Here is a 22,303-nt window from a genome sequence, read left to right as displayed (position 1 = left end):
AAGTGAAGATATGCAAAGAACTATACTGAACTGCACTGTGGGCTCAAAACACAAAGCATGATGGTTAATTCAGTCAAGTGAAAGCCTTGATAGAATCAGCAAGTTCTGTAAAATGACTGAAACTGTAGGAGGGCTTGTACCAGGGAAGATAAACATCTTCATTAAGGGACAATAAATGTGCCGCCTTCTCCTAGTTCTGGAGATTGATAATGGTTTTGGAGATAACAAAGTGGAGTCAAGCTGGCTATGGTACCTCAATCTTGACCTTCAAAGGGGGCCTAGCCAGGGAACACCTGGAGAAAGCATGAAGATGTACGGTGAAGTAATTCAAAACCAATTAAATGGACTAAAAACAAGCTTTACCTTATATGACACAGGTAGCAGAGAAAATATAAAGAAAGCGTCTACAGGACCATCTCTACTGCTGTGGGCTGGAGCAATTTGGTCAGTTGCTCAAAAGATGCGCACAGAACTCATCATTGGATTGACCACCAAAACAGATTCCAGCTCACAGGGAAGCTAAGCAACCAGTATTATCGTGAGTATGCACCATAGCTTAGTGGTTTAATAAAGGTTAATCGCATTTGGTGAAAATTCATTCAAGTTGTGTCAGTGATATCCAGAGTAAAGACAAAAGAACCATTAGACCAGAGATAAGGTCTTACAAATGGAAGCCCTATCTGTTGATGAAGCTGCTGGCTGGTCCATGGCAGCTTTGATGGTCAAACGCATACAACAAATGAGATTTTGCATTGGAAAAATCCACTGGTGGACCTGAAGCTGATGGACCTCTTTGTCTGGCTCTCTGGGTAGGTCTGGTCACGTACATACTTGACAGCCCTTTTGAACAGGGCATTGGTCCCCTCCTTGATAGCAATGGGTTACGTGCCTCCAGTGGATCCCTCGGAAGATCCAGAGGTGTAGAAGTTGAGAGCCATGGTTTTCTTCAGTACCACTGGCATTGGGTGTCCACCAACCCTCATGGGTCTCAGCTCATCCTGCAGCATGGTGCAAAAATCGATGACCACTTTCCTGCAGAGCCAATCTTTACTGATACTGCCACTCTAACATCTGGAAATAGTTGAGCCTCAGATGGTACACCTTCTCCTGGGTATCTCCTGTACAAAGGTGGCTGTTGGCTTGGCCCTCTACTCCCTTCTCTAGCATCTCCATCCTGACGCTGACCCTCTTCTTGGTCCTGAGGTTGTTGATGTGCCTTTGCTGGTGACTGGAACTCCATTCCTCCCTCTGAGCTGCTTCTCCTCTACAGAAGCCTCGAAGCCTGGGTGGATGGGACTCATGGCAGGTGTACTTTCACTTATTCCTTATCCCTCTATCCAAATGCCCATCTGCAAGCATTTCCCTAAATCCTTTCTTTGGAGCAAGTGTCACTGCCCTTATATGATACTGGCAACAAACCCCCTCAGTGTTGGCACCATCTCCCCTCTTTTGCCAATGTCTGCCAGGCCCCTCAACATCCAAAGTCCAGCTCCCCCCCAATGATTGCACTGCTAGTAAAATCTGGAAGTGATGTAACGACTTCAAACTTATGGTCAAACATAGTTTGCTACCATTTGCGGCCACCACCCCCATCCGCCTCTGAACTCATTCTAAGTGGCCTGGTAAAATTCCAGCCTATAATGCATGCAGTCACTAAAAATAAAATAATACTCACCTCATAGCAGCTCCACGGCTGACCACGCCTTCAAGTGACCAATTTATTGTCAGCTTCCCTAAATGAAGGCTTGTGCCCCAGTTGGTAGCACCCCTGCCTCTGAGCCAGAAGCCCTGGGTTCAAGGCCCACTCCAGGATTTGTTCGCCATGGATGGAGTGTTCATGATGTGGTTTAACAGGTGGATAATCAGCCTGCTAATCCTTCCAAACTTCCCCAATATTTTCCAAAGGGAAAAGAAAGGGTATCAAAAAACAAATCTCCCTAAAGTTTCTGTTTCAGATATTAGGTTGATCAAACAATAGTGTGATAAAATAATAATGAAGATTGGTAAAGTATCAGCTGAACATTTTTTTTATTCATACATTTCAGGAAAGGACTGACAGGCTGAGTTTTTTTTAATGAGAAAAGAAAGCTCAGGACTGACATAATTGAGGCTTTTAAAAGTATGAAAGGTTTTGATAGGGTGGATAGAGGAAAAATGGATGAGGTGCCATTCAAGTGGGCTGCTTTATTCTGGACAGAGTCAAGCTTCTTGAGTGCTGTGGGAGCTGCACTCATCCAGGCAAGTGGAAAGTATTCCATCACATTCCTGACTTGTGCCTTGCAGATTGTGGAGGGGCTTTGGGGAGTCAGGAGATGAGTTACTCGTTGCAGGATTCCCAGCCTCTGACCTGCTCTTGTAGCCACAGTATTTATATATATTTTTTTTTTAATTCATTCACGGGATGTGGGTTTCACTGGCTGGGCCAGCATTTATTGCCCATCCCTAGTTGCCCTTGAGACGGTGGTAGTGAGCTGCCTTCCTGAAGCGCTGCAGTCCATGTGGTGTAGGTACACCCACAGTGCTGTTAGGAAGCGAGGTCCAGGATTTGGACTCAGCGACAGTGAAGGAACATTTAGGACTCGGTCAGCTCAGTCAGTAGTGGTGCTACCAAGCCACTCTTGGTGATGGACATTGAAGTCCACCCCCCACACTCCCAGCCCACAGAGCACATTCTGCGCCATTGCCACCCTCAGTGCTTCCAACTGATGTTCAACATGGAGGAGCATTAATTCAACAGCTGAGAGAGGGCGGTACATAGTAATCAACAGGAGATTTCCTAGCCCATGTTTGACCTGCTGCCATGAGTCTTCAGGGGGTTAGAGTCAATGTTGAGGACTCCCTTCCGTCTGTTTACCACTGTGTCGCCACCTCTGCTGCTGATGGTGGGACAGGACATACCCAGGGATGGTGATGGTGATGTTGGAGAAATTATCTGTCAGGTGTGATTCCATGAGAATGACTATAAGACCATAAGACATAGGAGCAGAAACTAGGCCATTTGGCCCATTGAGTCTGCTCCGCCATTCAATCATGGCCGATAAGTTTCTCAACCCCATTTTCCTGCCTTCTCCCCGTAACCTTTGATCCCCTTACCAATCAAGAACCTATCTATCTCTGTCTTAAATACACTCAAAGGCCTGGCCTCCACAGCCTTCTGTGGCAATGAATTCCATAGATTCACCACTCTCTGGCTAAAGAAGTTTCTCCTCATCTCTCTTCTAAAAGGTCTTCCCTTTACTCTGAGGCTGTGCCCTTGGGTCCTAGTCTCTCCTACTAATGGAAACATCTTCCCCACGTCCACTCTATCCAGGCCTTTCAGTATTCTGTAAGTTTCAATCAGATCCCCCCTCATCCTTCTAAACTCCATCGAGTATAGACCCAGAATCCTCAAACGTTCCTCATATGTTAAGCCTTTCATTACTGGAATCGTTCTCGTGAACCTCCTCTGGACCCTCTCCAGGGCAAGCACATCCTTCCTGAGATACAGGGCCCAAAATTGCTCACAATATTCTAAATGTGGTCTGACCAGAGCCTTATAAAGCCTCAACAGCACATCGCTGCTTTTATATTCTAGTCCTCTCGAAATAAATGCCAACATTGCATTTGCCTTTCTAACTACTGACTCAACCTGCAAGTTAACCTTAAGAGAATCCTGGACTAGGACTCCCAAGTCCCTTTGCACTCCAGATTTCTGAATTCTCTCCCCATTTAGAAAATAGTCTATGCCTCTATTCTTCCTACCAGAGTGCATGACCTCACACTTGCCCACGTTATATTCCATCTGCCACTTCTTTGCCCATTCTCCTAACCTGTCCAAATCCTTCTGCAGCCTCCCGGCTCCTCAATACTACCTGTCCCTCCACCTATCTTTGTATCATCTGCAAACTTAGCCAGGATGCCCTCAGTTCCTTCATCTCGATCATTAATGTATAACGTGAACAGTTGTGGTCCCAACACTGACCCCTGCGGAACTCCACTAGTCACCGGCCGCCATCCTGAGAAGGACCCCCTTATCCCCACGCTCTGCCTCCTGCCAGACAGCCAATCTTCTATCCATGCTAGTACCTTGCCTCTAACACCATGGGCTCTTATCTTACTGAGCAGCCTCCTGTGCGGCACCTTGTCAAAGGCCTTCTGGAAGTCTAAGTAGATAACATCCATTGGCTCTCCTTTGTCTAACCTACTCGTTACCTCCTCAAAGAATTTTAACAGATTTGTCAGGCATGACCTACCCTTGATGAAACCATGCTGACTCTGCCCTATTTTACCATGCACTTCCAAGTATTCTGAAATCTCCTCCTTAATAATGGTCTCTAAAATCTTACCAACGACCGAGATCAGGCTAATCGGCCTGTAATTTCCCGTCTTTTGCCTCACTCGCTTCTTAAACAGGGGGGTTACATTAGCGATTTTCCAGTTTTCTGGGACCCTCCCTGACTCCAGTGATTCCTGAAAGATCACCACTAACGCCTCCACTACCACTTCAGCTATCTCCTTCAGAACTCTGGGGTGTAATCCATCTGGTCCAGGTCATTTTTCCACCTTCAGACCTTTCAGTTTTCCTAGCACCTTCTCCTTGGTAATGGCTACCATACTCACCTTTGCCCCCTGACTCTCTTGAACTTTAGGGATGTTACTTGTGTCTTCCACCGTGAATACTGACACAAAGTACCTATTCAGTTCCTCCGCCATTTCTTTGTTCCCCACTGCTACATTTCCAGTGTCATTTTCCAGTGGCCCAATGTCCACTTTTGCCTCTCTCTTACCCTTTATATATCTAAAAAAACTCTTGCAATCTTCTTTTATGTTACTGGCTGGTTTCCCCTCATATTTAATCTTCTCCCTCCTTATTTCTTTTTTAGTTGTCCTCTGTTGGTCTTTGAAAGCTTCCCAATCCCCTGGTTTCCCACTGCTCTTCGCCGCATTGTGTGCTTTCTCTTTCGCTTTTATGCTGTCCCTGACTTCCCTTGTCAGCCATGAATTGCCTCGTCCTCCCTTTAGTATGCTTCTTCTTCCTAGGGATGAATGTTTGTTGTGTCTCCCAAATTACTCCCGGAAACTCCTGCCATTGCTGTTCTACTGTCTTTACTGCTAGGCTCATCTCCCAGTCAATTCTGGCCAGCTCCTCCCTCATGCCTCTGTAGTTGCCTTTATTCAACTGTAATACTGTTACATCTGATTCCAGCTTTTTCCCCTAAAATTGCAGGGTAAATTCTATCATATTATGGTCACTTCCTCCTAAGGGTTTCTTCACCTTAAGCTCCCTCATCAAATCTGCCTCATTACACATCACTAAATCTAGAATTGCCTGTTCCCTAGTGGGCTCCACCACAAGCTGCTCCAAAAAGCCATCTTGTAGACATTCCACAAATTCCTTTTCTTGGGATCCACTACCAACCTGATTTTCCCAATCTAACTGCATATTGAAATCCCCCATGATCACTGTAACCTTGCCGTTCTTACACACCTTTTCTATCTCCTTGTGTATCTTGTGCCCCACATCCTGACTACTGTTCAGAGGCCTGTACATAACTCCCATTATGGTTTTTTTTACCATTGCGGTTCCTCAACTCTACCCACACAGATTTTACATCATCTGAGCCTATGTCATTTCTTGCTATCGATTTAATTTCATTTCTAACAAAGCAACCCCACCTCCTCTGCCAACCTGCCTATCTTTTCGATAGGATGTATATCCTTGGATATTTAGCTCCCAGTCCTGATCCCCTTGCAGCCATGTCTCCATGATGCCCACCACATCATACCTGCCAATTTCAATCTACACCACAAGCTCATTTACCTTGTTTTGTATACTGTGTGCATTCAGATACAACACCTTCAGTCCTGTATTTCCCGTCCCCTTTCTCATTGTTGTCCCTTTATCTGATGTGCTTGAAGTTAGACTCCTAGCCCTTTCTAAACACTCTGTCCTATTTTGTGTTCTGGAGACTTTAATAGCCTCTCCTGGACTCTCTTTTCAGTTTTTTCATAATTTTCCATGAAGTTGAATCCACCCCCCTACATGCTAACCTGCTGCTTTGTTTCCCATTAGTCATACTTCTTGGAGTTTTACCCTTCCCTCCCTCCCCACTTTCTAGTTTAAATTCCTGTTGACCACCCTATTGACCCTTTTCGCTAGAACATTGGTCCCAGATCGGTTCAGGTGGAGACCGTCCCAATGGCACAGGTCCCTCCTGTTCCAATACTGATGCCAGTGCCCCACGAAATGGAACCCCTCTTTCCTGCACCACTCCTTTAGCCACGTGTTTACTTCCCTTATTCTCACGTCCCTATGCTAATTTGCACGTGGCTCGGGTAGTAATCCGGAGATTATAACCCTTGAGGACCTGTTCTTTAATTCAGTTCCTAGTTCCTGATAATCCCCAAACTGGTCCTTTTTCCTAGTCTTACTTATGTTATTTGTCCCGACGTGGACCACAACAACTGGATCCTCCCCCTCCCTATTTAATATCCTTTCAAGCCGGTCAGAGATGTCCCTCTCCCTGGCACCGGGCAGGCAACATACCATGCGGGACTCTCGATCCTGCTTACAAAGGATGCTATCAATTCCCCTAATTATAGAATCCCCTACAACTACCACTTGTCTTTTTGTTCCCCCTCTTGAATGGCCTCCTGTGCCACGGTGCCGTGGTCAGCTGGCTCATCCTCCCTACAGCCATCTTCCTCATCCACACAGGGAGCAAGTACCTCGTATCTGTTGGACAAGGTCAAGAGCTGAGGCTCCTCTGTTCCTGAACACAGGATCCCTCTACCTGCCTTGCTTGCAGTCACACCCTGCTGACCCTGACCACTGACTGAACTTGAGGTACTTAATTTACCGGGTGTGACCACCTCCTGCAACAAAGCATCCAGGTAACTCTCCCCCTCCCGGATGTGCCGCAGCGTCCGGAGCTCGTACTCCAGCTCATCAATTCTGAGCTGGAGTTCCTCCAGCAACCAACACTTGCTGCAGATGTGGTCACTGCGGCTCACAATGGGATCTGCCAGCTCCCACATCATACAGCTACAGTGCATCACCTGCCCAGCCACCTGGACTTAGATTATTAATTTATTAATTAGCTTTGCAGTGTTTTTTTTCTTCAAATTTGGTGCGGATTTCCTACCAACCAATCAGGTCACAGCTTTCCTGTGACGTCACTTTATCAGTTTTGGCTTCAGTTACTCTGTGCCCCGAGGTCACCGCTCCGGTGCTCCTCCCTCCGAGTCTGCTCCCTGGAGACAAGGCCGCGAATCCCCGAGGTAAGCTATATTTATACTCACCGTTCCAGTGCTCCTCCCTCCGAGTCTGCTCCCAGAATTTACTCACTAATCAGCTGCTTTTTCTTTAAAATTCACTTTCAGAAGAGTGTCCCTCGCAGGTCTGGTGCACTCCTGAAGGCACTGCCTCTTCCTCTCTTTTTTTTTTAGGTTTGAGGAGAGTGTAGGGATGGAAACACTACAGCAATGTAATGCTTGAGGCTATTCAGTTCTTTGACAGTGGGTCCTCCTCAATTCCTTCCTGAGTCGCGGTGACTTCTCCCAGAATGCTTCAGTCACTTCTCACCAGCTCTTTGGATGCTCTTCCTCTTGTTGAGTGCAAGAGTCCTTCTGCTCGATTCCCTCCTGAGTCGCCGTGGCTGCGGTGACTTCTCCCAGAATGCTTCAGTCACTTCTCACCAGCGCCCTCTGTTGGATGCTCTTCCTCCTGTTGAGTACAAGAGTCCTTCTCCTTGATTTCCTCCCGAGTCATGGTGGCTGCAGTGACTTCTCCCAGAATGCTTCAGTCACTTCTCACCAGCACCCTCTGTTGGATCTGACCATGTCAGGCTGTTGCTTGACTAGTCTGTGAGACAGCTCTCCCAATTTTGGCACTAGCCTCCAGATGTTAGTAAGGAGCACTTTGCAGGGTTGATAGGGCTGTGATTGCCATTGTCATTTCCAGCTCCTAGGTCGATGCCATTTGGTTTATCTGATTTCATTCCTTTTTTGTCACTTTGTAGCCCTTTGTTACAACTGAGTGGCTTACTAGGCCATTTCAGAGTCAGCCACATTGCTGTGGGTGGGTCTGGAGTCACATGTAGGCCGGAAGACAGATTTCCTTCCTTAAAGGACATTAGTGAACCCGAATCAACAATGGTTTCATGGTCATCATTTGACTTTTAATCCAGATATTTATTGAATTCAAGTTCCACCATCTGCAGTGGCGGGATTCAAACCCTGGTTGATAGGGCATTAGCCTAGGCCTCTGGATTTCTAGTCCAGCGACAATACCACTATACCATCACCTCCCACCATTTCTATGGCTTGTCCAATTCAGTTTCTGGCCAGTGGTAACCCCCAGGATGTTGATAGTGGGGGATTAAGCGATAGTAATGCCATTGAATGTCAAGGGACGACGTTTAGATCCCCTCTTGTAGGAGATGGTCATTTCCTGACACTTGTGTGGCGCAAATGTTACTTGCCACTTGTCAGCCCAAGCCTGGATATTGTCCAGGTCTTGCTGCATTTGGGCATGAACTGTTTCAGTATCTGAGTAGTCGCAAATGGTGCTGACCATTGTGCAAACCAGCAAACATCCCCACTTCTGACCTTATGATGGAAGGAAGGTCATTGATGAAGCAGCTGAAGATGGTTGGGCTGAGGACACTACCCTGAGGAACTCCTGCAGTGATGTCCTGGAGCTGAGATGACTAACCTCCAACAACCACAACCAGCTTCTTTTGTGCTAGGTATGACTCAAAGAAGTGGAGAGTTTTCCCCCTGATTCCCTTTGACTCCAGTTTTGCTAGTGATATTTCCTACTCTTGCACTGAACTGAAAAGTTTTATCAAATTTGCTTCCAATTTCCACCCTTCTCTTGCCTTAAGATGTTCCATTTCCAACTTTTCCTTTCCCTTCCTTGACTTCTCTAATTCAATTTCTGAAGATAGGCTACCAACCAGTATTCATTACCTGCCCACTAACTCCGACAGAGACCTTGACTGCACTTTCTCAAGCTGCCCTTCCAGTTTTTCCATCTCAGTTGCATCTGTTCAGACAATGCAACCTTCTATAACAGTGCTTTCAACATGCCTTTGTTTTCCCTCAGCCGAGGATTCCCCCCACCATGATGGATAGTGCCCTCAAACTATCTGTCCCATTTCCTGTATTTCTGTTCTCACCCTCATCCCCTCCCTCCCAGAATTATGATAGGGTGCCCCCTGTCCTCACCTTGTACATCATGAGCCTCCATTTTCAATGTATCATCTTCCACCATTTCAGTCACCCCCCATGTAATGCCACCACTAAACATACCTTCGCTTACCCTCCCCTTTCAACATTCTGCACGGACTGTTCACCTTGTGATTCCCTGGTCCACTCCTCAATTACCCTCAACACCCCTTCCATTGGCGCCTTTCCATGCCAGAGCAGGAGATGCTCTTTTACCTCCTTACTCCTCACTATCCAAGGCTCAAACACTGGACAGGCTGGGTATCGGCTTTGTGGAACACGTCCAGTCAGTCCACATGCGTGACCCTGAGCTTCCAGTTGCCTATCATTTTAATTTTCAATCTTGCTTCCACTGTGAACACTGTGACCTTTCTGTCCTTGGCCTGCTGCTGTGTTTCAATAAAGTTCAACAAAAGCTCGACAAGCAGCACTTCACCTTTCGACTGGGCAGTCTTCCAGACTTAAGTTCAAAATTTTAAGGAAATAACCTCTGCCTTGATATTGTGGAGGGATTTGAAAACAAGGATAGAAATTTAAAAATAAAGGCTCCAATATATTGTAAAGAAAATTGTAAAACTGTGTTTATGACTAAATTGAATCACTGGATGGAATATTACCACCTTAGTTTTTGGTGGACTGACTGCCAGGACCATTTTCGGGTCAGGAACCCAGACATCATAACGTTGAGCCTTCCAGTCGCTCTTTCTGGAAGGCAACCAAATAAGAGCTTGCCTCTGGGCTCTCCAACGAATTAGGGAAGGAGGCCGGGGTGATGTGGCCATTTTGTCAGAGGAATGATTTCTGCTCAAAGAAACCATTTCAGAGAAAATCACCTCCTGTATCTCTGCCAGATCATCCCACATACCCTGCTGCACTTCCAGTGTTTGCTGCCTCACGGACGACTCCAGAGGCACATCATCAGCCACCAGCCAAGCATATATCTGGTCCCCAGCAGTCCTCCGACTGCTGGTGCCCTGGGCACACTCTGTCTCTACCCGCACCCTAAGCAAGCGTGAAGTGCCCTCACCGCCGTGCCCTAGGAGACTAGCCGAAGATATAATTCCCACCAAGGTGCTAGTATCTGGCTAGTGCCTGCCTGGCAGAGATGGTGTGACACTGATGAGTGGATTTCCTCTTGGCCCTCAGGTGTGAGAGGTGGCCCCTCTGCCTCCCCCTCCCTGCCCTGCTCCGGTGATGCTGAAAGGAAGAAAAAGGACATTTGATTAGTTACATTGCAGACAATGTCAATTTGCATGCTGCTCCCCCAGATCATTATGCGCTCATCCTTCCATAATCAATGGTCAACCCATGTTGCAAACTTCAATCACGGAGCATTCAGCAGTACCATGGCTGCTGGGACACTAATGGTGACCTGACTGCTCGGCAAACATACCTCCCCATGGCAGCCCAGCCTCACCGGTGGGCCTGGGGGCATGGCGCCTCTCAAGGTCCATGGCCTGCTGCTCGAAAGGCATAAGGATGGCCAACTGGGCCTGCCCTCCACCAGTCCGCATTTGTTCCAATGCATTGTGCGCAGTCTTTTCCTGAAAAGGGGAGAGGAGCATTAATTAGTCCAGCCTGCACTTGAATTCCCATCGCATCCCTGCCAACCCAGCCAGAGTGGGACATTGCAGGACTCCAGTTCTTCGTTACCCCACAGCTGCTGCACACTCACCCAAAGAAGCCAGGGCTGACCCCCACCCCCACATTGGCCAAATGCTGCCTTCTTTACATGTGGCACAACAAGTTGTCACTTTGCTATGCAAGGAGGCACAAACACATGGAGCACAAATACCACAAGATGGATTGGTGCCCCGCCAACTGGAAGCTCCCCTTCCAGCATTTTAGCACCCAGACTTTGATATGCTTCCCAGTTCCAGCACTCTGCCTAGGTGCAGACCCTTGATTTTCAACCCCATTCTATACTCTGGGCGTCAGTGTCACACATGCTGCGGATGCAGAACGCATCCTAGCTCAACCCTCTCAGGGTAAAGTGGGCACGGGCAGTATCTGCTGGCACACCCAGCGAGGGATCCAATGACGTTACTGTACTCAGAGTTGGTGGGGGTGTGGGGGTGGTGGTGGGGTTTGGGGGAAAGGATGTCGGCTGCATTAAGTGACTTGAGGCAACATGGTACTCACCCTTCCTGAGCGCAGGAGATCATTGAACCTTTTGAAGCACTGGACCCATGTGCGCCGCATCACATCATGGGAGTTAACACTCTCGGCCACCTCCTCCCATGCACGTTTGGTCAGGTGGGGGGGCCTCCGCCTCCCGTCCCTCGAAAGAAGGACCTCCCGCTGTGCTGCCACCTCCTCCAGGAGGGCAGCTAGGCACTCATCTGAAAAACGAGGGGCACACTGCCCCGATGGCCTATCCTCCGGCCTGGCCTGCCCCGATGGCCTACCCTCCGGACTTGCGTCGCCTCCATTGCCCCTCTGCAGAGTCCTTCGCCCAGCCATTGTGAGCACCCTTTCCAAGCCTGCCAGGCCTTCCTTTATACAGGCCGCCGGGTTGCATTGGACCCGGCGGGCTGAACGCGCCCGCCACCTCCCGCCCGCTCCTGCTGTGCACGGAAGTCGTGAAGTATGCTGGGCGGGCCTTAATTGGCCTGCCCACGTAAAATGGTGGCGTGGACCCGATCACGGGTGGTGATCGGGTCTGTGCCCGCCCGCATCCGCTCCTGCTCAGCCCGCCCGACATAGAGAAAATTCTCCCCAATGAATGGTAGGACCCTAGGAAGTACAGAGAATCAGAGGGACATTGGTGTACATGTGCATAGATCTCTGAAGATAGCAGCACAGGTTGATAAGGTGGTTAAGAAGACATAGGGGATACTTGCCTTTAGTAGCTGAGGCATAGAATATAAGAGCAGGGAGGTTATGTTGGAGCTGTATTAACTCTAGTTAGGCCACAGCTGGAGTACTGTGTGCAGTTCTGGTCACCACACTATAGGAAGGATGTGATTACACTGGAGGGGTGCTGAGGAGATTAACCAGAATGTTGTCGGGGCTGGAGAGTTTCAGCTATGAAGGGGGACTAGATAGGCTAGAATTGTTTTCCTTAGATCAGAGAAGGCTGAGGGGGGTGCCTGATAGAAGTTAACAAAACTATGAGGGGCATAGATAGGGTAGATAGGAAGAAACTTTTCCCCTTTGTGGAGGTGCCAATAACCGGGGGCATAGATTTAAGGTAAGGGGCAGGAGGTTTAACGGGGATTTAAGGAAAAATGTTTTCACCCAGAGGGTGGGTGTAATCTGGAACACACTGCCTGAGGCAGGGACCCTCACAACATTTAAGAAGTATTTAGATGAGCACTTGAAACATCATAGCATACAGGGCAATGGACCAAGTGCTGGAAAATGGGATTAGAATAGATAGGTGCTTGGTGGCCGGCACAGACACGATGGGCCAAAGGGCCTGTTTCTGTGCTGTATGACTCTATATCGCCGTTCCTTTACTGTCACTGGGTCAAAATCTTGGAACTCCTTCCCTGACAGGATACCTAATCCACATGGACTGCAGCGGTTCAAGGGGGCAGCTCACCGCCACCTTCTCAAGGACAACTAGGGATGGGCAATAAATGGTGCCCCAGCCAGCGAAGCCCACATCCTGTGAATGAAAAAAAAATACAGCCATCAAAGTACCAGAAGAAAAGGTGAAGGAGGGGTCCTAAGTAGAACTGGGACAAAGAATGTTTCACATATCCAATAAAAAGTAAACATAACTAGAACCCATCTGGCTACCCATAGCAACACTTTATATTTGGAGAGGCAAATGGAGGTGAAGGAGAAATTGTTCAATGTGAGAACAAGTTCAGCCAGGAAAAAGAGTGTAGTGCTGGACAAGAACTGCTTTTTTTTACCTACAATTAGGCTTGATTTTCATCCTAGAAGCAGTTAATGGAAGTCAATAAATTTCCTAGCTAGCAACCCTGCCTTCGGAGAAAGTGCCTCCAAAAGTGAGATTTTCATTCTGCGGAAGGCGGATGCTAACTGGAGTCGAGCCCATCATCCCTGGAAACAGTTCAGAGGCAGCCTCAGGTGTTGCCGAGTGCCGAGGCTGACTGATTAAAAGGCCCAACTGGTTGCCCTAGGACTTTGTCCTAGTTACAATAAAATCAATAAAACAAAAAACAGCCCTCTTGCCCTCACCCCTCACACCCTCTCACCCCTCCCAAACACTCCCCATGCCCATGCATGCATCACATGCCACCTCATGCTCCCACCCATCCCTCCATCACACCTCATAACCTCCATGCCAACCTCTGCCCCCCTACCCATCCCATGGTCCTCTCAGCCAAGCCTCATTATGCGTTCTTGGCTGAGTGTCCAGACATCCATTAGCCTGTTGAAACAGCTGTACCCAAGGGAAAACATTGCTTGATTGATAGCTTTTCCTCTGGGATCTATTCTGTCAATTGCCCAATGTTTATTTACATAAGATAAAGAGGTATCAAGTGCTTGTAGTTTCTTCTATTGAGACTTTAAAGGTATCGATAATTGAAACTTTTATAGGGCTGTAATAGCTTAGCATAGGGGGGCCATGAGTAAGACCTTTTGAACTTACCTTACAAAAAGGTCCTTCATCTAGACGATGGTTCATGACACTTCAGAGGGTCTGTGAACCATGACTCCTTGAAAAGCTGGCCCAGCTCCACAAAAATTGTGGGGTTCTAGGAAATGTCTATCCCTGCAATGGAGCCAGCTAACGACCTGCACCAGCCCGCACCCTTATTCCATGCTGGTGAATATCGGGGGTGCTGGGAACGGGGCTAGCAATCCTGGAATTGGGTCCCGGCTGGCATTTTTGAAGATTGAAGGAGTCTCCCTGACTCCACGGAAATGCAGACCATTATGCCTAGCTAGTTGCTTATTTGTATCAAACTAAACAATGTTACGCAAATGAGAAGTTATTCAATATTTTGGCCAAATTTCTTTCAAACGCCACCTCCTATTTTGAAAAGTTATTTGTGTAACATAGTTGTGCTTAGAGAGATAGAGGAATAGGTTTTTTCAGGTTTTGCAGTTTTTACAAGGCATGAACACATTGATGATATGGTTAAATACCCAGGATGAATTATACCATTTTCAGCAAACAGCTTGAGTAGGTCATCTTTCAGAGAATATCAAGCGATGGTGCTTTTGTTTGGAAGTGAATGCGATCACATCAACAATGTGTGCCCAAGTATTTTGGAATCCTCACTGTTTTCTATTTAATTGAAGCTATAGCATCAAAAGCTTAGTCCTGCATTCAACACACAAAAATCTTCTGAGCAAATGGCTAATGGGACTGAAGAACTAATTAGAAAGCATAGGAGAGACCATGCTGAACAGATAATTTAGACATCACTAACATTTTCAGAGTGCATGGCTACTCTATTCCCAAGCTAGTGAGGGTTTTTGTTATCGCAGAGTATAAACTGGTTAGTCCTCCATTAGTGGATGTTAATTAGCTTCAAATACTTCATGGATAAAAGGATCACTTCATACGGTGTAAATGCACTTTTCCTAAAGAAGTAATGTGGCAAGGTTGATATTTCTAAGAGCTGCTAATATCTCATTTCTAATATCAGTAAATTAAAATATATGTACCAGAAAAAATAAACAATTTTAAAGCATTCATAGTTATCTAACAAGTCGGCCATTTTAAATGTGAACAGGGAGAACTAACAGCAGAGCAATGATTGCACATGCCAGTTAATGACTCCATTTTCTAGTTAGCCTGTGGTACTGAGGCAGCCTCACTTCAGTGAACATGAGCCAGGATTATTCAGACAGTGGGGTTTCCAGCCCCGGCACCTGAAGAGTCAGCGGGGAATGCATTCATCCCAGTACTGGCTGCCCCGTAGCAATTTAGTGCTCTAAGGAGCATTAATTGGCTGGAGGTGGAACTTCTGCTCCTCACTCAGGAGGAAGTCCCATCTCAGAGAGCTGTGGCCAATTTGATTGGTTGGCAGCTCTACAGTCCCAGCAGTGGAAGAAGCAGTGATGTGCAGGGCTGGGACTACAAGCAGTTCCCAGATTCTAAGGCCAGGATTTCCTGGCCCTGCCTGCTGTTGGGACCTTCCAGTCCTGCCAAAAGCCACTGGAATTTTGGCTGGCCTATTGTATCCCCTGGGGTGGTTCCCGCCATGGCAGTGCCAGCAAGTTCCAGCCTATGTCTGGGAGTTCAGGACTAGATAAATGTGGGGATGTTAGGGTGTGGAGAGGAGGAGAGACCTGGGGGAGAGGTGGGCTGATGGAGGGATGGGAGTGTTGATAGAGAGGCCAGGTGATGGAGTGGGGGGAAGGGAGTACCTGCTGGGCAGTGGAGGAGGGCGGTGTGTAGACCTTGTGGGAGGGGGGCCCAATGTTGAAATGAGGCCATTGTAAGAGACACCCACCACCAGCCCCCAATTCCCACCCAAGGTCTGAGCAGGGTCACTTTCTGGGCTTCACCTATGCCTTGAAATGCTCCATCCTGCCTCAAAATTGAGGCTGGGTGGGAAAGAGCCCTCGAGTGGCCAATAAATAAGTGGCGTTATCTGGGGCAAGGGTAGGCAGGCAGGTCTGTGGCCTCGCCCATCCCACCATAAAATTGCTGAGAGGCCAGGGTTGGTGGGGGTGCGGTGGAAAGGCCATCCAGGGAATATTTCGAGCCCCCTCGCCTGCAAGCTCAACGGTGGGGATCATAAGACTCTACCCATGGAGAGAAGTCATTACAGCTCAGTCGAGGGGACACTGGAACAATTAGAAGTTTTAAAAAGTAAAAAATGTCCTAATTTAAAATGAAGGATGAGCCAAATGGGGAAATGTCGCCTGTGACAGAGAAGCAAATCTCCTTCAAGCTGTTTTTTCTATAAAGTACAGCAAGTCAGCAAGAACATTGTCTTGGGAATAAATTATGAGTCACTAAAAGGTGACCTTATTAGTCAGCTATGGCTCAGAATCTTGTTTTAATTGATTAACCTCATGGTTTTAAATGATGCAAATGTTACTTAGTAAACCTTTCACGTAAAGGCCTGCAATTCAGTACTCTATAAAATATTCAATAGCCAATTGTATGACTCAGAATGTCTTCTGTTGATTTCTGTTCCACCAACTATTTTTAATATTTTGTTTAGAATTCAACATTATCATCTGGTAATTTAACTACAGTGACAGGAAAGTGGCTGTAGGGAGGGACCACTGAACCCAAAACGACAGAAATTGCCAGGTTTTGTTGCTATTGCAGGACCCTGCGAGATGCGATTTTGAGACAGAGGCAAGGCTGCGATAATGCAACCCTGATTGTAGTAGTTTTATAAAATTACACTCCTGCTGGGTGAGACTCTTCATTGGCAGTGCGATTTTACAAAACTACCATATGGGCTGAAATGGTGCAATTGTGGGACTGGGCAAGGTTACGTGAAAAGACGAAGCTGTTGCAGTTTGGGCTTTGCCCCGATGTTCTGAATTCATGACCAAAGGACTATGCTATAAGATGATGACCATAGACTGAAACTTACTTGTTTATATATACCAGGTGAGGCTAATATGTGCAGGTTTAACAATTCACCCCTGATCTCTATATACTGTTCACATGGTAAGGGATGCATTATTCTAGTCATAAGGCAGAAAAAAATCACACCAAGATGCCAAGGGCTGGATTTTCCTGGGACCCTTGAAAACAGGTTTGAGGTGGGCAGGGCTGAAGTGGGTAGGGGCAGGAAAATAGAAGAAAGCCATGTTGACGGGGCACTTTCCCAGGGTCAGGCTGGTAACAGGGTTAGTTGGCTGCTCCATGGACGTGGACAGTTAATTAAGGTGGTTAAGGCCCCAACTGCGGCAGTTTTGTGGAGTCACTGGTGGAGAGGCCTCCCAACACATGCAGGTCGTCAGTTTATTGGTGATGGCCTCCTGACAGAAAGCCAGGTGGCCATCGGAGCAAGAGGCAGTGGGTTTGGAAGCAGTTGGGAGGGGGCCAAATAATGGCACACATGGATCAAAGGCCACGATCACAGCCGTGTACGAACCTCTGGCATCTTCAGTGCAACCTGTTGTAATATGCCTTTAAGGAATAGAAACATGCCATCCCTAGAAGGGAAATGTGTCATGTGACCCAGGTTTAGTTTCCCTTTAGCCTGTGAGCAGAACACAGCACATACAGCTCTGCTGTTAATGCCCTCAAACTTTCTGTCCATGTATATATGTTCTCATGTGCCTTGTTTGAATAAATGAACCTACAATGGGCTGAATTTTCCCCCAATTGGGGGGGGGGAAGTTGAATGGCGGGCGCATAGGTGCACTTCTGATCGGCACCCCCGATCGGAGGCACGGCGCCATTTTACGTGGGCGGGCCAATTGAGGCCTGCCCAGCGTGAACTCCGCACCGAAGTGCTATGCGCTCTCTGTGTGGGCGGGGGAGAAATCCCTAAACCCGAGAGTGTGCTCTTTCGCATATGCGCACAAAAGAGTGCACTCATCTCCCTGAGGCTAAGTGCTGCCTCAGGGAGATCGGCTCTACTCTCAAAAATATTGAAAATAGAAAATAAAGTCCTGACACTGTCACATGAGTTGAGACATGTCCATAATTTTTACTAGTTCCAGCCGGGGCTCCTGGCCTGCCCGCCAACCTTAAGGTTGGATGGGCAGGTCCTTTATTTACTTAATTGGCCCTGTCAATGGCCTCAACTGGCCATTGACAGGTCTGCGGGCGCACAGCTAATCAGCCCGCTCGCCGATGCATAAAATCCTGCCCAATATGTTTACACAATCCCTAATGAGTGATTGGTGCCTTTATGTCACTATAAAAATACAACATGCTGTTCAGTGGTAGTCAAACAGCGTGGCAGCAAGATTAAGTACAGGTACAACATGGTGAACAGCCTTAGATTGTGCTACATGGCATGAGAAGACCCTTGACATTTTGGTCAGACTGCAGCAAAGTCGCAGCATCAGTGAGTGTTGAAACGACAGTGTGCTGACTGCGCAGAAAAGCTTTGAAGACACAGTGCAGAGACAGTACTCAAGTAAAGAGCTGGTAAAGCAGACGGATCCCTCGTGGTGAGACTGCAGCACACAGCCTATCAGTTCAGTGAGTGGGGCAGCATGCTGAGAGAACTAGCGCAGGGATACCTCAGTCGGGAAAAACGAGTGATTAGGATGTGGGCCAGATTGACAGTGAGCAAGGAAGAGTCAAACACCAAAAAACAAACAAAGCCATCATAAAACTCGGTTATAACGGGTCACTTAAGGAGTTGCTGAACAATAAGTCAAATAAAATAAGGAGGAAGGTCAAAGGGATTTTGCCAAAATGACCTCAACATTACCCAGTTTGATTTGGGATGCAGCTGACTGACTAGCTGAATGCAACATTTTTAAACAGCATGCAGAGTTATGGTTTCTTGATTCAGGAGTGTCTGAACCAGGCGAGCAAGCCATAAAAATTCACCTAGCAATTGGGAGCCAAGCTCCTATGGAGTCATTACTCACAAAGATACAATATGAGATCTAACCGAGGACAAATAAGATCCATTCCAGCTCCTCAGCCACTGTACTATTGCATCAAGGACAAGATCCCAAATGCAACCAGAAACAACATATAAGAATGACAAAAGCAAAATACTACGGATGCTGGAAATCGAGAACAAAAACAAAAATACCTGGAAAAACTCAGCAGGTCTGACAGCATCTGCGGAGAGGGATACAGTTGATATTTCGAGTCCATATGACCCTTCATCAGAACTAAGACATATAGAAATGAGATGAATTATAAGCTGGTAGAAGGGGGTGGGACAGGAGAGCTTGATACGGGGCCAGTGATAGGTGGAGGCCAAGAAGGCACTGCCAAAGATGTCATAGACAAAAGGACAAAGGGGTGTTGACGGTGGTGACATTATCTAAAGGATGTGCTAATGGGGACATTAAGGGTAGCAAGCAGGACAAGCTAGTGGCAGATGGCCCTAATGGGGGCGGGGTGGGGGGAAGGGATCGAAATGGGCTAATGGACCCACATTTGTCTTAGCCAAACACTTCCTTTTTATGTTCCTATAGAAGCTTTTACAGTCCATTGTTATGTTTTTTTTTGCTAGTTTACATTCATATTCTATTCTTCCTTTCTTTATCTAAAATGCTCCCAGTCCTCAGGTTTAGGACTATTTCTAGCAATTTTATAGGCCCTTTCTTTTAATCTTATAAAATCCATAACTTCCTTTGGTAATGATGGTTGACTGACTTTTCATTTTGAGTTTTAGTGCCTTGAAGGAATATATAGTTGCTGTAAACTATCTAATAATTCTTTAAAGACTATCCATTGCCTATTTACTGTCATACCTTTTAATGTATTTTCACAATCCACCTCAGCCAATTTGCCCCTCATACTTTCACAATTTGCTTTGTTCAAATTTAACACCCTGGCTTCAAATTGAACTACCCCACTTTCAAACATAATGTAAAATTCTATCATATTGTGGTCACTCTTCCCTAAAGGTTCTTTTACAACAAGATTATTAGTTAGCCCTTTCTCATTACACAATACTAGATCTACAATAATCTGTTTTCTAGTCATTTCCTCAACATATTGCTCAAGAAACCCATCCTTAACACACTCCAGAAACTCGTCTTCCACAGCATTAGTGCTTATTAGATTTACCCAGTCTATATGCAGATTGAAGTCACCCATAATTACTGTTTTACCCATGCTACATGCTTATCTCATCTCCTGATTAATACCATGTCCCACATTACCACTATGGTTTGGTGGCCAACAAATAGCTCCTACCAATGTTTGCTGCCCCTTGCCATTTCTTAGCTCTACCCAAATAGATTGCACGTTTTTCTCTTCTGACCTGAGATCCTCTGTTACTAATGTAACTGATCCTATCCCTTATTATCAGTGTAACACCACCTCCTTTTCCTTTTTGCCTGTTCTTCCTAAATGTTGAATATCCTTGAATATTCAGTTCCCAGTTTTGGTCACTCTGTAGCCCTGTTTCTGTAATGGCAATTATATCAATCCCATTTACCTCTATTTGTACCTTTAAATCATCTACCTTGTTGTGAATTCTGTATGCATTCAGATAAAGAGTTCTTAATTTTGTCTTTTTGACGTTATTCCACATCCTAAGCCTAGTTAATGCTCACCTTCGTTTTGCTTACCTTCTAATTTCGCGTGTTACTTTTCTGCTTACTATTACCAACTTTACTTCCTTCCAACTTGAGCTACCCCTCAGCTTCCCATCCCACTGATAATCTAGGTTAAACCCTCCCCAACAGCACTAGCAAATCTCCCTGCGAGGATATTAGTCCCGGTCCTGTGAAGGTGTAACCCGTCCATCTTTTGCGGGTCCTGACTGTCCCAGAAATGGTCCTAATGCCTCAGAAATTTAATATCCTCCTTCCGACACCAATTCTCCAGCCATGTGTTGAATCGATCAATCTTCCTATTCCTATGCTCAGCAGCACATGGCACTGGGAATAATCCTGAGATTACTGCTCTTAAGGTCCATCTTTTTAATTTCCTTTCTAGCTCCCTAAAATCTAAATTCAGGACCTCATCCCTCTTCCCACCTATGTCATTGGTACCAATGTGGACCATGGCCTCTGGCTGCAGAAGGACATCCTGCAGCCACTCTGTGACATCCTTCGTGTTAAAGCCATTTCCCTGTCATATATAAGTTAGAGTCAAGTACATCATTTCATTCCAGCGCTGTAATACAATCTCCGATTAGTACTGCTACCAACTCTTTTGTTTCCCCTTCCCTATCTTTCCTGAATACATTGAGGCCAGGAATATTATGATCTAGGTTTGAATCAGATCTCTGTGATTCCCACTGTATCAAAATCCCTTTTAACAATTTGTGGCTGCAGCTCAACAACCTTATCCATGATCCATTTGTGCATTTACACACATGGGGTCGATTTTCCCAGAGGAGCTGAAAGTGACTTCCCTTGACATCAAGGCAGCATTTATGGACTGTTTCAGTATCTGAGGAGTCGTGAATGGTGCTGAACATTGTGCAATCATCTGTGGACATCCCTACTTCTGACATTATGATGGAAGGAAGGTCATTGAAGTTGAAGATTGTTGAGCCTACAACACTGAGGAACTCCTGCAGTGATGTCCTGGAACTGAGATGATTGACCTCCAACAATCACCACCACCTTCCTTTTTGCTAGGTATGACTCCAACCAATGGAGACTTTTCCGCCTGATTCCCATTGACTTCAGTTTTGCTAGGACTCCTTGTTGCTACAATCGGTATGTCCAAATGCAGCAAGACCTGGACAATATCCAGACTTGGGTTGTCAAGTGGCAAGTAACATTTGTGCCACACAAATGTCAGGCAATGACCATCTCCAACAAGAGGGAATCTAACCATCGCTGCTTGACATTCAATGGTATTACCATAGCTGAATCCCTAGCTATCAACATCATGGGGGTTACCATTGACCAGAAACTGAACTGGAATAGCCATATAAATGCTGCAGCTTCAAGAGCAGGTCAGAAGCTAGGTATCCTGCAATGAGTAACTCACCTCCTGACTCCCCAACGCCTGTTCATCATCTACAGGGCACAAGTCAGGAGTGTTATGGGATACTCTCCACTTGCCTGGACGAGTGCAGCTCCAACAGCACTCAGGGAGTTGGATACCATCCAGAACAAAGCAGTCCACTTGATTGGCACCCCATCCACAAACATTCACTCCCTCCACCACCGTGCACTACAGTGGCAGCAGCGTGTACCATCTACAAGATGCACTGCAGGAATTAACCAAGCCCCCTTAGACAGCACCTTTCAAACCCATGAACACTACCATCTAGAAGGAAAAGGGCAGCAGATAGATGGGAACATCACCACCTGCAAGTTCTCCTTTAAGCCACTCACCATCCTGACTTGGATATATATTGCCGTTCCTTCACTTTCGCTGGGAGAAAATTCTGGAACTCCCTCCCCAACAGCACTGTGGGTGTACCTACACCACATGGACTGCAGTGGCTCAAGATGGCAGCTCACCACCATTTTCCCAAGGACAATTGGGGATGGGCAATAAAGGCTTGCCTATCCAGCAATGCCCACACCCTATGAATAAAAAAAATTGCAAGGTAGTTTCAATGCTGAATCGCCAACC

Source organism: Cetorhinus maximus, chromosome 1 (assembly GCF_964194155.1).
Source record: "Cetorhinus maximus chromosome 1, sCetMax3.hap1.1, whole genome shotgun sequence".
Taxonomy (NCBI): domain Eukaryota; kingdom Metazoa; phylum Chordata; class Chondrichthyes; order Lamniformes; family Cetorhinidae; genus Cetorhinus; species Cetorhinus maximus.
The sequence above is the reverse complement of the archived record's forward strand: the minus strand, read 5'-3'. Positions refer to the sequence as shown.